Genomic DNA, 16,807 nt, shown 5'->3' with positions numbered 1-16,807 from the left:
TTATATATGTATAGATATAACTTTTTTTTTTTTTGAGATGGAGTCTTGTGCTGTCATCCAGGCTGGAGTGCAAGGACGCGATCTCCACTCACTGAAACCTTCACCTCCTGGGTTCAAGCGATTCTCCTGCCTCAGCCTCCTGGGTAGCTGGGATTACAGGTGTGTGCCACCATGCCTGGCTAATTTTTTGTATTTTTAGTAGAAATGGGGTTTCACCATGTTGGCCAGGCTGGTCTTGAACTCCTGACCTCAGGTGATCCGCCCGCCTTGGCCTTCCAAAGTGCTGGGATTACAGGCGTGAGCCACCACACCCGGACCATAGATATAACTTAAAAGTCATGCATTCCTACCAGTATATCCATCTTCAGTTCATCCCTACATAATTCTTTCTTGCCATTCCCTATTCGGTATTTGTATGTTTCTTCTAAGTGAATATCTGGCACTCAACATCAAGCCACATATTCATTTGCTCATTTCTATAATACATCTTAAGTAGCTGCAGAATTGATTTTGACCATTTCCCTATGATAAACAAATCTCTGTCTCTGTTTTCTTTTTCTAGCAAATTCCTCTAAGTATTCATGTTCCCTGAGGCTGCTACTTCCTGTGCTGCGCACTTTCAAATGCCTTTTCTGTAGCCAGAGCTTTGAACTTGTAGATCCAACCCATGTTGAGAATTTTTTCATTTATTGTTTCACCTTTTCCTTCTGGGGTGATTGGGTCCGTGCCTTCCATAAGTCCTTTCCTTTCTTCTGTTCTTTTTCACAGAATCTTATAAGCCTTTCTTTCCTCACTTTCAATACCTGAAGTTTGTGGTAGTAGCAGTGGGCTGGTGGTAGAAGTGCCATGGAATTTTTTGGTTTTTTCTTCTATATATAGTGAAGGCAGCAATGTTCTTTCTCCTAGTAATGCAGAAGCTATGGATTCAGTGTGGTTTTATGGTTTTTCTAGGAGGGTAGGGGGAAGTAGGTGACCACTATTATTTTCTGAATTCAGGAAAATTCTGTTTTTTAATTTTTAATTTTTGTGGGCATGTAGTAGGGTATATATTTATGGGGTACATGAGATATTTTGATATATGCATACAATGCATAATCACATCAGGGTAAATGGGGTATCCTCACCTCAAGCATTTATCTTTTGTATTACGAACAATCCAATTAGACTCTTTTAGTTATTTAAAAATGTACAATTAAATTATTACTGACTATAGTCATCCTATTATGCTGTCAAATACTAGATCTTATTTATTCTTTCTGTTTTTTTGTACATTTAGCCATTCCTACCTCCCCCATCCCCCAACTACCCTTCTCAGACTTTGGTAATCATCTTTCTTTATCTCCATGAATTTAATTGTTTTAGTTTTTAGCCTCCACAAATAAGTGAGAACATGTGTAGTTTGTCTTTCTGTGACTGGCTTATTTCACCTAACATAATGATCTCCAGTTACATTCATGTTGTTGCAAATGCAGGATCTCATTCTTTTTATGGCTGAATAGTATTCCATTGTATATACGCAACCACATTTTCTTTATCCATTTGTCTGTCGATGGAAGCTTAGGTTGCTTCTAAATCTTGGCTATTGTGAACAGTACTGCAAGAAACATAGGAGTGCAGATATCTCTTCAATATACTGATTTTCATTCTTTTGGGTATATAACTGGGAGTGGGATTGCTGGATCATATGGTAGCTCTATTTTTGATTTTTTGTGGAACTTCCTAACTGTTCTTTATAGTGATTTTGCTAATTATTCCCATCAACAGTGTTAGAAGGTTCGCTTTTCTCCACGTGCTTGGCAGCATTTGTCACGGTTCAATGTTGGTAGGTTGTATGTGTCTAGGAATTTATCAATTTCTTCTAGGTTTTAAAATTTATTGGCATGTAGTTGCTCATAGTACCTCCTAATGATCCTTTTAATTTATGCATTGTCTGTTGTAATGTCGCCTTTTTCCTCTCTGATTTTATTTATTTAGGTCTTTTCTCTTTTTTTATTAGTTGGTCTGGCTAAAGGTTTGTCAATTTTATCTTTTTAAAAAACCAACTTTTTGTGTCATTGATCTTTTGTACTGTTTTGTTAATTTTAAATTCATTTATATCTGCTCTAATCTTTATTATTTCTTTTCTTCTACTGATTTTTGGTTTGGTTTGCTCTTGCCTTTCTAGCACTTTAAGATGCATGATTAGGTTGTCTATTTGAAGTTTTTATTCTTTTTTGATATAGGCACTTACAGCTATAAAATTTCCTTTTAGTACGGCTTTCACTGTATTTCATAGGTTTTGCTATATTGTGTTTCCGTTTTCATTTGTTTCAAGAACTTTTTCAATTTCTTTCTTAATTTCTTCAGTGACACACTGATCATTCAGGAGCATATTGTTTAATTTCCATGTATTTGTATAGTTTCCAAAATTCATCTTGTTGTTAATTTCTTGTTTTATTCCATTATGGTCAGAGGGGATACTTGATATTATTTCAAGTTTTTTGAATGTTTTAAGAATCGTTTTGTGACCTAACATGTGATCTGTTCTTGAGAATGATCCATATGCTAAGGAGAAGAATGTATATTCTGCAGCCTTTGGATGAAATGTTTTGTAAATATCTCTTAAGTCCATTTGATCTATAGTGTAGATTAAATCCAATATTTCTTGTTGAGTTTTTGTCTAGGAGATCTGTCCAATGCTGAAAGTGGAGTGTTGACACTTCTAGCTGCTATTGTGTTGAGTTATATCTTTTTAGCTCTAGTGATTTTTTTTTTTTCTTTTTTGAGGCAGAGTCTTGCACTGTCACCCAGGCTGGAGTTCAGTGGCGCAATCTTGGCTCACTGCAACCTCGGCCTCCTGGGTTCAAGCAAATTCTCCTGCCTCAGCCTCCTGAGTGGCTGGGATTACAGGTGTGTGCCACCACGCCCGGCTAATTTTTGTATTTTTAGTAGAGACATGGTTTCACCATGTTGGTCAGGCTAGTCTTGAACTCCTGACCTTGTGATCTACCTGCCTTGGCCTCCCAAAGTGCTGGGATTACAGGTGTGAGCCACCGAGGCTGGCCAGCTCTAGTGATATTTGTTTTATATATCTGGGTGCTCCAGTGTTGAGTGTATAGATCATTATACCCTGTTGCTGGATTGACTCCTGTGTCATTGTAGGATGACCTTCTTTGTCTCTTATTACAGTTTTTGTCTTGAATTCTCTTTTGTTTTATGTAAGTATAGCTACTTCTGCCCTTTTTTAAATTTCCATTTGCATGGAATCTCTTTTTCTATCCCTTTGATTTCATTCTTTGTGTATCTTTTTAGGTGATATGTGTTTCTTGTAGGCAACAGATCGTTGTGTCTTGTTTTTTCATGCATTCAGCCACTCTGTTTTAACTGGAGAGTTTAGTCCATTTACATTCAATGTTATTATTGATATGTAAGGACTTACTCCTGCCATTTTGTTAATTTTTTCTGGTTGTTGTGTGGTCTTCTCTTCCCTCTTTTCTTCCTTCCTGTCTTCCTTTTAATGAAGGTGACTTTCTCTAGTGGTATGTTTTACTTTCTTGCTTTTTATTTTTTGTGTATCTCTTTTATGTTTTCAATTTGAAGTTCCTGTGAGGCTTGCAAAGACTGTCTTGTTACCCATTATTTTAAATTGATGACAGTATAACCCTGATTGCATGAACAAAAAACAAATATGCAAAAAGAAAACTCTACACTTTAACTTCATTCCCCTGCTTTTTTTTTTGTTTATTTTTTATTGTTATCTCCCCCTGCTTTTTAACTTTTGTTGTTTCTCTTTATGTCTTATTGTACTGTCTGTGTCTTGAAAATTTTTTGTAGTTATTATTTTTGATTGGTTCATCATTTAGTCTTTCTACTTAAGGTAAGAGTGGTTTACCCACCACAATTATGGTTTTATAATATTTCTGTGTCCTTACTATTGCCAGTGTGTTTTGTACCTTCAGATGGTTTATTCTTGCTCATTAACATCCTTTTCTTCCAGATTGAAGAACTCCTTTAGCATTTCTTGTAGGACAGTTCTGGTGTTGAGGAGATCTCTCATCTTTTGTTTCTCCTTCATGCTTAAAGGATATTTTTGCCAGACATACTATTGAAGGGTAAGGGTTTTTGTCTCCTTCAACACTTTAAATATTTTATGCTACTCTTCCCTGGCTTGTAAGGTTTCCACTGTAAAGTCTGTTGCCAGATGTATTAGAGCTCCACTGTATATTATTTGTTTCTTTTATTTTGCTGCTTTTATGATTCTTTCTGTATCATTAACCTTCAGGAGTTTGATTATTAGATGCCTTGAGGAAGTTTTAATTAGGTTAAATCAGCTTGGTGTTCTATAACCTTCTTATACTGAAATGTTGGTATATTTCTCCAGGTTTGGGAAGTTCTCTGTTATTATCTCTTTGCATAATAACGTTTCTAAAACCCCTGTCTACCTCCTTGTCAAGGCAAATACCTCTTAGATTTGCCCCTTTGAGGCTTTTTTTAGATCTTGTAGGCATGCTTCATTTTATTATTTTGTTTCCTTTGATCGTGTATTTTCAAATAGGCTGTCTTCAAGCTCATGAATTCTTTCTTCCGTTTGATCAATTCTACTATTAAGAGACTCAGATGCACTCTTTAGTATGTCGGTTGCATTTATAACTCCAGAATTTCTGCTTGATTCTTTTTAATTATGTCAATCTCTTTGTTACATTTATCTGATAGGATTCTGAATTCCTTCTCTGTATTATCTTGAATTTCTTTAAATTTCCTCAATGCATCTGTTTTGAATTCTCTGTCTCTGTTTCTCTGGGATTGGTATTGGTGCCTTATTTAGTTTGTTTGGTGAGATCTTGTTTTCCTGGATGGTCTTAATGCTTGTAGGTGTTTGTCAGTGTCTGGGCATTGAAGAGTTAGGTATTTATTGTAGTCTTTGCAGTCTGGGCTTGTTTGTGCCTGTCCTTGAGAAGGCTTTCAGGTATTCAAAGGGACTTCAGCCCCAAGCATAATATCTCTGTGGTTTCTGCAGTCTGGTAGAGGTACGGCCTTAGTAGCCTTCAATAAGATCTGGAGGAATTCTCTGGAATACCAGGCAGAGACTCATATTCTTTTCCCTTACTTTCTCTCAATTGAACGTAGTCTGTCTCTCTCTGTGCTGAGCCACCTGGAATTAGGCATTTGGTGATACAAGCAGTCCTGTGGCCACCAACACTGGGACTGTATTGGGTCAGACCTTATTCTTCACGGAGATAGAAAAAACAAAATTTATATGGAACTACAAAAGACTCCAAATAGCCAAAGCAATCGCTAATAAAAAGAATACAGCTGGGCCGGCCGCGGTTGCTCACACCTGAATTCCATTACTTTGGGAGCCTGAGGTGGGCAGATCACGAGGTCAGGAGATCGATGCCATCCTGGTTAACATGATGAAACTCCGTCTCTACTAAAAATACAAAAAATTAGCTGGGTGTGGTGGGGGGTGCCTGTAGTTCCAGCTACTCGGGAGGCTGAGGCAGGGGAATGGCGTGAACCCACAAGGCAGAGCTTGCAGTGAGCCGAGATTGCACCACTGCACTCCAGCCTGTGCAACAGAGCGAGACTCGGTCTCAAAAAAAAAAAAAAAAAAAGAAAAAAAAAAACACAGCTGGAGGATTCACACTACTTGACTTCAAAATATATGACAAAAGCTATAGTATACAAATCAGCATGGTACTGGCATAAAAAACAGACACATATACCAGTGGAACAGAGTATAGAAACCAAGATATAAATCTGTATGTTTACAACTCATTGTTGACAAAGATGCCAAGAATATACAATGAGGAAACAGTCTCTTCAATAAATGGTACTGGGAAAATTGAGTAACAGTATGTAGAAGAATGAAACTAGACTCCTGTCTCTCACAATATACAATATTCAAATCAAAATGGATTAAGAACTTAATTAAGACCTGAAAATAGATTAAGACCTGAAACTGTGAAACTACTAAAAGAAAACACTGGAGACAACATTTTGGGAGATGGGTCTGGGCAGAAATGCACACACACACATAGACACACACAGACACACACACACACAAGAATATTATTCAGTCATAAAAATGAAATCCTGTCATTTGCAGCTATTTGAATGGAACTGGGAGTCCTTGTTTTAAGTGAAATAAGCCAAGCACTGAAGGACAAATGTTACATATTCTCCCTTACATGTGGGAGCTAAAAAAGTAGCTCTCATGATGACAGAGAAGCTGAAAGAAGAGAAGCTCTAGAATAATTTTATGATTAGATTAAACATGTAAAAATATAAGTCTAAGATTTTTTTTACTTAGATTTTTACTCTGTCACTTTTCCTGAATTTTCTTTTATCTTACAAATATCATGTTTAGGAAACTAACCTAAAAGGGAAGTTTGAATGCTGATTCTTGCATTCAGCAGGGAAAGGGTTGTTACTGCCATCTGTAGTTCATTGTTACTAGTTTCCTTATGCTTGGCCATTTGAGGATCAAAGGCTTTGTTTAATGACCTTGAACTCTGATCCCTTACAAGGCAATGCATACTTCTGACACTAGGCCACTGGGCTTTCAGTGTTCTTGTTAAATATACAATGTCATAATGTACACACTGTTCTTTTGGCTAGTGTAATGACATTTATACTTCTGCTTTTAATAAGACTAACTCCCTTCTAAACGCTGCCTTTAAAAATAGAATGGTTCTTCCATTAGTAGCAGAAATGCTTTACTCATGGTTGACACACAATTTTTTTTGTTCCCAAACCTAGGCCTCAGTCCTATCCTTCAAAAAAACAAACCGAACTTTACGTTTTCTGTTTGCCAAGGAAAGGGATTAGTGTGTCTGCACAAAGAAAAGTAATTCTTTTCCATACAAAAAAGGATAGGTAATATATTCCAATCAAGGTAACAAACCAGTGGGCTAAAAAAGAATTGCCTTTTAATCGTGAAAACATTTCTTGATCTTTTAAAAAAGAGATCTACGGGAAGTATAAAGGTAATCAGGTAATAAACTCATTGAAAATCAGTTATAGTATTAACAAAAGTTTACAGTGGTTGGCTTTGTCACATAGTCATAGTTTGTGGGAGAATCTTGACCTTATTTGATGGGGTAAATACTTGTGTTTTCTTAGCCTGTTGATATGGTATGAAGGAAAGAGTCTCTTGGATGGGCCAAATTGCCTTTTAAAAAATTCATTGTTGTGTAAAATTGGGATTGCCTTAAAAAAAAAGTTAACCAGCCAGGTGTGGTGGCTCATGCCTGTAATCCCAATACTTTGGGAGGCCGAGGGGGGTGGATCACGAGGTCAGGAGTTTGAGACTGGCCTGGGCAACATGGTTAAACTCATCTCTACTAAAAATACAAAAAAAAAAAAAAAAAAAAAAAAGAAGGCCGGGGGTGGTGACGCTCACCGTAATCCCAGCTACTCAGGAGGCTGAGGCAGGAGAATCATTTGAACTCGGGAGGCGGAGGTGGCAGTGAGCTGAGATCGCACCATTGCACTTCAGCCTGGGCAACAGAGCGAGACTTCATCTCCAAAAAAAAAAAAAAAAATTAACCAACTAAAAATACAACACATAGAAGAGCAAGGAATATATTTGGTGAAATTTGACACTTCTTTCTTATTGAAATCTATGTTTTTAAATACATTTAAATATATTTAAATAAATTATTGAAATTTCTTATAAGAAAATTATATGAAATTTTCTCATATGTTGATGTATTTTTGGTATTTTTTGGTTTTGCTAAACATTGTGTATTATTAATCATTTGCTATAGCATAATTTAATATTATTTGCAATTTCTAATTTTTATTAACACTAAAGTGTTTTTGACATTCAGCATTTCTGCTCACATGAGTCATTATTATATCTACGAAGTGTGTTGAGCTTAAAGCAACTTTGAAAACAGAAGAAATGACTAACATTAAACATGTTTAGCTCCTCAAACACTACCTGCTGATTACTTAAATTTTATGTGGACTCCATATAATGGTCATAATACAAATGCATTTCAATATTTTGATACAGAATAATGTTTATAATTCTCAGCATGCACATGTATTCTAACCATGCTGAGATAATAGTGGTGTTCAAACAACAGTAGCTAGTCTGATGTTTAAAAGAAACACTTGCTAGCTGAAGGACATTCCTCTTGAGGCATGGACTGGAAACCATGTTGAGTATGCTGAGTAATTCCATCTGACCTGCAGAAAATGACTAGGGGTTACATTTTCACTTTGCACATATGTCACTGACCAAGCCAACTGGCTGGAGTAAGCTTTTTGAAATGGACATTTCTGGCTGAGCTTTTGGAAGATTGAATTTTTAAAAATGGAGCATTAAAAAAACCATTAGTCATTGGTTGTACATTAAATGCAAATGGCCAAAGGAAATAAACTGAAGTATAAAAAGGTCATAGGATGAAAACATTAAATTTCGTATACAATTTTAATTTGTAGTAGGTTTAAAAATAATTGTGCTTAATATAGAGCCAACCTCCCTAAAAAAAGCAAAATATTTAGAATTAGACATTATGGAGAAGGATACATTGGTACAGATTAATAAAGAAAAGATTTGACATTTTTCCTTTTATAAGTGTTTAATTACAACTGTATATAGATTACATACTTACTGAGTGAATATTTAGAACATTTATGTGAATAATTGTACTTTTGTCCTTTAGGCAATACATTCTGGACTGGAAAAGAATCTCAAATTCAGGGAAAAATTTCTGAGTTTGAGTCCTTGCTTTGCCATTTACTGAGTTTGTTGGTATAAGGTCCATAGTCTTAGCCTTGGATTTCCCTGAAAATGTGGTTGTATATTTGCCTGACCCTGTCATTGTCAGTAATGAACTGTTGTTTAAAAGTGGCTTAAGTTCCTGGTAAGAAAGCCATTTTTGTAAATTTAGGGTATTATTTTTATAGTGTGCAGTAACTGAACTGGCCAAGCCAGAACTTATGAACCACATGTGGCATTGGGAGATGGGCGAGTATTCAGAAGTAGTTACAGAAGACTTTTATTTAGTTAGGATTTACCATGGGCTTCTTCTGTGAAGAAGAAGGTGAGTTACAAGATAAATACATGCTAGTGTGCTAGCCCAAAGGAAGGAAAGAAACCAATATAAGAAACCAACATTAATTAAATGTCAATTTCTGTCACACATTGTGTTGGTGTTTGACACATCTTATGTAATCAACTGTTATCAGTTGAAGATTTCACCCATTTTATGAGTGTTTACCATGTGCCAGGCATTTTGCTTAGAGTCTTATAATTGTAGTTTATTTTGCAGATGAGGAAACTATTCACAATTTATATTGCCTCACAGTTGGGAACAACTCTTCATGGGAAATGATGAGGAGAGTTTGAAGGTTAAATATCATGGCATAGTTAAAAGAAAGGGGGGGCATATTTCCATGTTGAGGGATGGTCAGAGCAAATGCCGCTGATTCTTTTTGACTTTGACGCCTTGTTGCCAAATGAGAGAAACTCTCTGAGATTGCGATGTTGAGGTTATTTCCAGTTGACCTGAACCTGGGATTTGCTTTGATGTTTGCTGTGTCCTATTGTGCTCAGACTGTCTTCGTCATTGTGGTGATTGTTATATATATAAAACTACTTTGTACATAATGCGTCCATAAACATAAAGGCTAAATTTAAGCAGTTTCGAGCATGCTTATGTTTATGAAATATGAAGATAATTCATTTTCTGGCATACATGCTGTGATTTTAGTAGTAAAAAAATGAGTTCTATGTGATACATTCCTTTATACCTATATTATTTGCCTATTGTACATTATCCAATTCATGTGTTTACTTATTTACATTTATTCTTATACAGACTAGTACCCAACAAATACTGGTGCCCTTTTTAATTCTCACATTTACATGGAATAATAATAACAAAAATGAAACACTCTGAGCCCAGCTTTTAAATACAAGTTTAAAATTTCAGTTGGCTGAGGATAAGGAGAAAGAAATCATGTTATTATGGTTTTAATTTATACTAAGAAATTTGTTTTACAACTACAAAATTAAAGGCATGTACCTTCTCTAAAGTGTAAGAGAAAAATCTAAAGCATTTCTTAGAAGTTTAGCAGTGCTTTTTTGCACATGCAGTTTCTCCTGCCTAGATTGCCTTTACCGACTGATGTCTTATCAACTGTGGCCAAAGCCTATTCTGAGGCCCAGGTCTGCTGGTGTCACTTTCTCTGTGAAGCCCTGCTCTGTTGGTTGTTTCTGCTTGTTTATACCTAATTTGTTCATACCTTACCTTTAATTATTGCATGTATTATGTAATGCTTTATTTCAGTATTTCTTGACTGCAGTATTTATTTCTTGAGATCAGAGATCGTATTTTATTCATGTTTTTAATCCCCAGTACATAGTCCACTCTGTTCCAGTCTGTTCCAGACATAGAGCAAGTAGTCAATATCTGGAATAAATGAATGTGCTGATCATATTTTGATTTAAAAAAGTTGTGTATGAGACTGAAATCATCAAGTACTGTGAACTCCATGGAAAAAGTATTTAAAGAGAGTTCAAATCAGAATTAAAATATCTATCTTTGATTATTTTATTCTAACAAGAAAAAAAATGAGGGAAAACTGCTTTCTACTATGGGAGGTTATATCCTTGATTAGAACAATTCCCTTGCTTTTAAGTTACTCCTTTTGTTGCTAGGCAGAAATTATAAAGTGTTGTAATTCTGGAATAAATCTAGAGTACTTCAGGCAATTCATGTTACTGAAGATAAAGGTCTTATATTGTTCATATACTAGAGTGAATTTTTAATTGCTTGTAAACTCTTTAAACAGTTTTCACAGTCCTACAAGCCCTGCCAGAGTTGCTATTCTTCATTGAAGTATGTGGCAAGTTTGAATTTGGAAATGTGTTCGTGTTTACATTTTTAAAAAGTATTTCATATCAAAAATATGATTACTGAGTTTGTTGGTATAAGGTCCATAGTCTTAGCCATATATATATATACACACACACACATATATGATATGAAATACTTTTGGTTAAAGACCAAATGCAGTATAAGAATTTTAATCCTAAAAGGAAAATACTGTTGTATGTACACACAGTGAAATGAGGGGGTCTTTGTAAATTAAAGGAAGCCAATGTATAATTAGCAATAGCAGATACAATGATGTGTTTGAATATTTTTTCTCTTCTTGTTTATTAGCATGAACTCTATGAAACTTTTAAATTTCATATAGTGTGTGTGTATCTACCTAAGAAGTCAAAGTCTCAAGCATGTGACTGTTGATAGAAATGATAGATATTATATGGGGTTATACCTTTTTCAATTTTTTCATCTCTTATAACTAAGATATCAAATTGATTTTTTGGTTGGTTTAAGAGAAAAGTTTGAGGAATAGTCCCTAAGCTAGCAGAATGCATGGAATGGGTGACATTTTGTTTATCCTATGAGCAAAAGGGTAAGGGTCATTGGCCCTGATTTCCTGTGGTTTTCAGCAGGGAATTCTAATAACATAGAAAATGAAGGAAGGAGATGCTTCATCACCATTCCTACCATTATTGCCTTAATTTGAGCCTTCTCTATTTTTCATGTGCATTACTGAAAGAGCATTCCTACCGGTCTGTATGCCTCATATCTTGTTCCAGATCTCCCCCAGTTTCTTCTCCTTCCATTCTCCATTTTTGTGCTTTAGAGTAATATTTTCAAATCACATATCTGATCTTGTCTTTGTCCTGCTTGAAATGTTTTGTGGCACCAGGTACGGTGGCTCTCGCCTGTAATTCCAGCACTTTGGGAGGCTGAGGTGGGTGGTCACTTTAGGCCAGGAGTTTGAGACCAGCCTGCCCAAATTGGTTAAACCCCCATCTCTACTAAAAATAAAAATAAAAAAATGTTAGCAGCGCGTAGTGGTGCATGCCTGTGGTCCCAGCTACTTAGGAGGTTGAGATGAAAGAATCACTTGAGTCTGTGAGGCGGAGGTTGCAGTAAGCTGAGATCACACCACTGTACTCCAGCCTGGGCAACCGAGCAAGACCCTGTCTCAAAAAAAAAAAAAAAAAAAAAGAAATTCAAAATTCCTAGTAGCTCCCATCACTTGTAAGAAGAATAACAGGGTTTATATAAGGTTCTGGCCCTGCTAAGCCCCCGATCTGATCTTACTTTAGGTCCCAACTTAATACAATACATTAAAAAATTAATTTTTAAATTTTATATTTTTAATTTTATATTTTTTATTATAGTCAATATTTCTACCCCAAATTAATTTTTTAATTGAGAAATAAAACTTTTATATATTTATGATGCATACCATGATGTATTGACATATGCATACACTGTGGTATGATTAATGCAAGCTAATTAACATATTTATCATCTTACATCCTTATCACTCTTTTGTGATGAGTACATTTAAAATAGACTCTGTTTGTAATTTTCAAGTATATGGCACACTATTATTAACTATTGTCACCATGCTGTACAGTATACCTTCAGAACTTATTCCTCCTAACTGGAACCTCAAAACAATAGTTGTTGTCTAACAACAACTTTCTCACTCTTCTGCCTATGCACGACACACTTTTCTTCAGTTTTTCATTTGGCCAACTACTGCTCCTTTAGGATTGAATTCATGCTTCACTTTTTGGGGGCGAGGGCCTTGAAACCAATTACACCTACCTTCCTCTCACCCGTAAAACTTAGGAATGTCTTTTATATGAAACTATAATACTCTGTATGTGCTTCTAAGCACTTACTATACTCTCTTACACTTTAAAAATTTGTCTTTTTTTTTCACTAGATTATGAGTTACTTGAGATCAAAGAAGACTTCTTTTATTTCTTCATCTGTGCCTGATAGAACTTCTGTTTGTTGAATGAATAGAATTCTAAAAGCTCAAGGGGCTGTGGGTCTATTTTACAGATAGCTTCTGGTCCAAGGCTAGGGCCTTGTAGTAATCACTGCTAATTTGATTTTCTAATCTCTTACTTTATAGTTGGTAAATGTTTGCTCTTATCAGTTAACATAGATTTAAAGTTGACTGAGCATATTTAAAATTACTTTTTTCCATCTTCCATGGTGTTTCCTTAAATGGGTCTCAGGGTGTTTAAATACAGTAAATATAATATTTACTTTTTGAATAGAAATTTTGTGATTAGTCAGATTTGTATTTTTAAAATTCTGATATGAAATCTTTATTATTTATAATACTAATAGCTACATTCATTGGACATATTTGATGAATGACTGTGCTAGATTATTTGTGTACGCTCTCTTATTTATTCGCCAAAACAATGTTGTCAAGTCAGTGTAATTAGCCTCATTTTGCAGATAAGGAAACTGATGCTTATGGAAGTTAAATTGCTTACTTGGGTTTACACAGTTACTAAGTACAGAGCTGAAATTTGGACCTGGTGGATCTGACCCTGTAGACTGAATTCTTAACTATTCTGTGTTTGTCTGTTGTGTTTATGACAGTAATTGCAAATAATAATTTGAAAGCAGTAACTTCATTTCAGGCTTTCAAAAGCGTTCTTACAGCAAACATTTCAGTTAGGCTTCCCTTGAGAGTACAGTGGCAAAATAATGTGTTAGTAACACCAAATTTTTCTGACTTAAAAAAACATGTTAATAGATTAACAGTAGGTTCTCTCTCTTTTTTCCTTCTCCCCATCAATCTTCTCCGTAACATGTTTGTCAAATAGGTTAGATTGTTTGTCCTGTTAACTTCCCACAGTCTGGGTTTTGTTCATTGCATTCCCACAGTGTCTTGTAAATGTGTTCCTCTGTCCATATTTACTGTAAATTTGTAGTTAGATGTAGAGGACTGGTCAGGTTCAGGTTTCATTTTTTTTGACAGTACAACTTTACAGCTAGTGTTTCATTCTGTGAGGAGGCACATGATCCCTGGTTGTCTCTCTTTTTGAAGCATCAGTAGCCATTGATGATCTAGGCAGTGCTAGAGAGCTACTGATTTATTAGGGATTAAAATGGTTATATTATGATTTTTGTTATGTATTAACTGAAATACATTTAAAAGAAGAAATCTCCCTTTATCAGCTATTAGGTTACCCAGTGATATATTCATAGGAGAAAGGCAGAATAAATGCTTTGTTGTTTCCCTGTTTTCAAAATTCAGGGTTGGGTCTCTAGCATCCTTTGAAGATGACAAATTAGTAGTTATTGTTTTCATATTATAATAAATGAATGGATTTAAATATGTGATGCATTTCAATTTATTGCTCTTATTGTTATTATTTGTTTATATTTATTTTTTGAGGCAAGTTCACACTCTTGCCCAGGCGGCTTGAATACAGTGGCATAATCACAGCTCACTGTGGCCTTGACCTCCTGGGCTCAAGTGATCCTCCCGCCTCAGCCTCCCGAGTAGTTGGGACCACTGGTGCCTGCCACTATGCCTGACTTATTTTTTGAAATAATTTTTCGTAGAGATAGTGTCTTGCTATGTTGACCAGCCTGGTCTTGAACTCCTGGCCTCAAGCAGTCCTTCTACCTTGGCCTCCCAAAGTGCTGGGATTACAGATGTGTGCCACTGCACTCATCTGAAGTTATTATTTTTGTTAATGTCAATATTGTACACTCTTTAGCCAAGGGAGCTTTTCCCAGTTGGTTCATCAACCCTTTTGACATAGCTTCAGTAGTGTTTGTTAGCTTTCTTGCTTTGTATTATGAGATGTTCCTGCCTCATCTTTTATATTTCCTCTCCCAGAACTGGAATCAGCCATTTCCTTAAGAAGATTGGTTCTTTTTTTTTTTGGGGGGGGGAGGGAAATGGCATTTGAAGATCACAGTGTGGGTGCCAGTGGTGTTCACTACTCCTGGCTGGTTATTGCTTCTGCACTGTTTTGGCGGATAGAGTTAGGAAATATATGTACTTAGTATTTAAAGGTAAAGTATATTATGGGTTCGTATTGATATTCCCGATTATGATGCAAAACTACTGACATTTTACTTATCCTCATTGATTTTACATACATATAGGTACAGATGTGTGTACACATGCACACATTCGTATATATATTTGCTGGAAGATGTTTTTAGGTAAGCACCTTTGGTGGTTTTGTCTTCCAACATAGCCAAAGGTGTACAGCACACTCCCTTTAGTAATAATGGCTTGGTGGCAATGATTCTCATTCTAAAGGGAAAAAAGAGAATGGAGGGGTAACCTATAGATTCTCACTGGGGAGTGATTGTCAGTGTGGTTTGAAAAGTGATCCTTACTCTTTCCCCTTGATAATTTGTGACCCAGAAGAGGAAAATTTCTCCTCTCTACAGTGGAGTTTTTTTTTTTGGGGAGAATTTTGTCTATTAACATTGGAGATGATTTTAAATGGCTTTTTGATCATTAGATGATAATCTGCTTTAGAGTTTAAACAAATACACAGGTCTACTTTTGTTACACATTCTTGTGACTTTATATCTTATAGGTCCTTTACTGATAAGTGTTAGATAAGTGCTGCTGCATAAGCTGTTAGATAAGTGCTACTTTCAATACTATGTAGAACAAAGAAAAGGATATAAAATATGGCTAGAATGAATACTCAAAAGAATTAAAAATTATGATCCAGCGATTCCACTCTGTGTGTATACCCAAAAGAAGTAAAAGCAGGGATTAGGAAAGATATTTTTACATCCTTTTTCATAGCAGCATTATTTACAATAGCCAAAAGGTGGAAGCAATCCAAATGTTCAATAGATAAGTAGATAAACAAAATATGGTATATATGTACAATGGAACATTATTTGACCACAAAAAGAATGGAGTTCTGATATATGCCACAACATGGATGAACCTTGGAGATATTATGTTAAGTGAAATAAGCCAGTCACAAAAAAGACAATTATTACATGATTCTTTTTACATGAGGTTCTTAGAGTAGTCAGATTTGTAGAGACCCAAAATTAAATGGTGGTTTCCAGGGGCTTGGGAAAGGGGAATGGGGAGTAGTATTTCATAGATACAAACTTTTACTTAGGAAAGATGAAAAAGTTATGGAGGTGGATGGTAGTAGATTGCACAATGCACTTATGAATGTACCTAATGCCACAGAACTGTACATTCTAATATGGGTAAAATGGTGTATTTTACCACAATTTTAAAAAACCACATAGCACCAAAAAAGAGTGAATGAGTAAATTTCAAAAAGCTATGTCAAGAATGATAATATAGTATGTAATTTGTTTAGGGACCTTACAGCCATTTTTTTTTGAAACACAGTTTCACTCTGTCGCCCAGACTGGAGTTCAGTAGTGCGATCTCAGCTCACTGCAACCTCTGCCTCCTGGGTTCAAGTGATTCTTGTGCCTCAGTCTCCTGAGTAGATGGGATTACAGGCACATGCCACCAGGCCTGGCTAATTTTTGTATTTTTAGTAGAGATGGGGTTTCACCATGTTGGCCAGGCTGGTCTCAAACTCCTGACCTCAAGTGATCCCCTGCCTTGACCCTCCAAAGTGCTGAGATTACAGGCGTGAGCCACTGCACCTGGCCTAATCTTTTTTAAGAAATTTAAAAAAAAATTAATAGTTTTTTGGGAATGGGTGGTTTTTGGTTACATAGATAAATTCTTTAGTGGCAATTTCTGGGATTTTGGGGCACCTGTCAACTGAGCAGTATACATTGTACTCAATATGTGGTCTTTTATCCCTTACCACACTCCCAACCTTCCCTCCAGCCCCACAGTCCTTTATATCATTCCTATGCTTTTGCATCCTCATAACTTAGCTCCCACTTATGAGTAAGAACATACAATATTTGGTTTTCTATTTCAGAGTTACTTCACTTAGAATAATGGCCTCCAGCTCCATCCAAGTTGCTGCAAAAGACAT

The 16,807-nt window shown here is 35.8% G+C and overlaps 1 protein-coding gene and 1 long non-coding RNA gene across 8 annotated transcripts in view; both read left to right on the top strand.

Moving 5' to 3' along the window:
- BBS9 (Bardet-Biedl syndrome 9) overlaps positions 1-16,807 on the top strand; it is a 489,942-nt gene that overhangs the window by 79,274 nt on the left and 393,861 nt on the right. The window lies entirely within an intron of this gene.
- LOC135970175 (uncharacterized) lies at positions 5,568-5,963 on the top strand. The gene is made up of 2 exons (XR_010585708.2): positions 5,568-5,676; positions 5,770-5,963. It is a non-coding gene; the product is annotated as an uncharacterized lncRNA (long non-coding RNA).

This window comes from Macaca fascicularis, chromosome 3, assembly GCF_037993035.2.
Source record: "Macaca fascicularis isolate 582-1 chromosome 3, T2T-MFA8v1.1".
Taxonomy (NCBI): Eukaryota; Metazoa; Chordata; class Mammalia; order Primates; family Cercopithecidae; genus Macaca; species Macaca fascicularis.
This window is presented reverse-complemented; position numbering and strand designations above follow the sequence as displayed.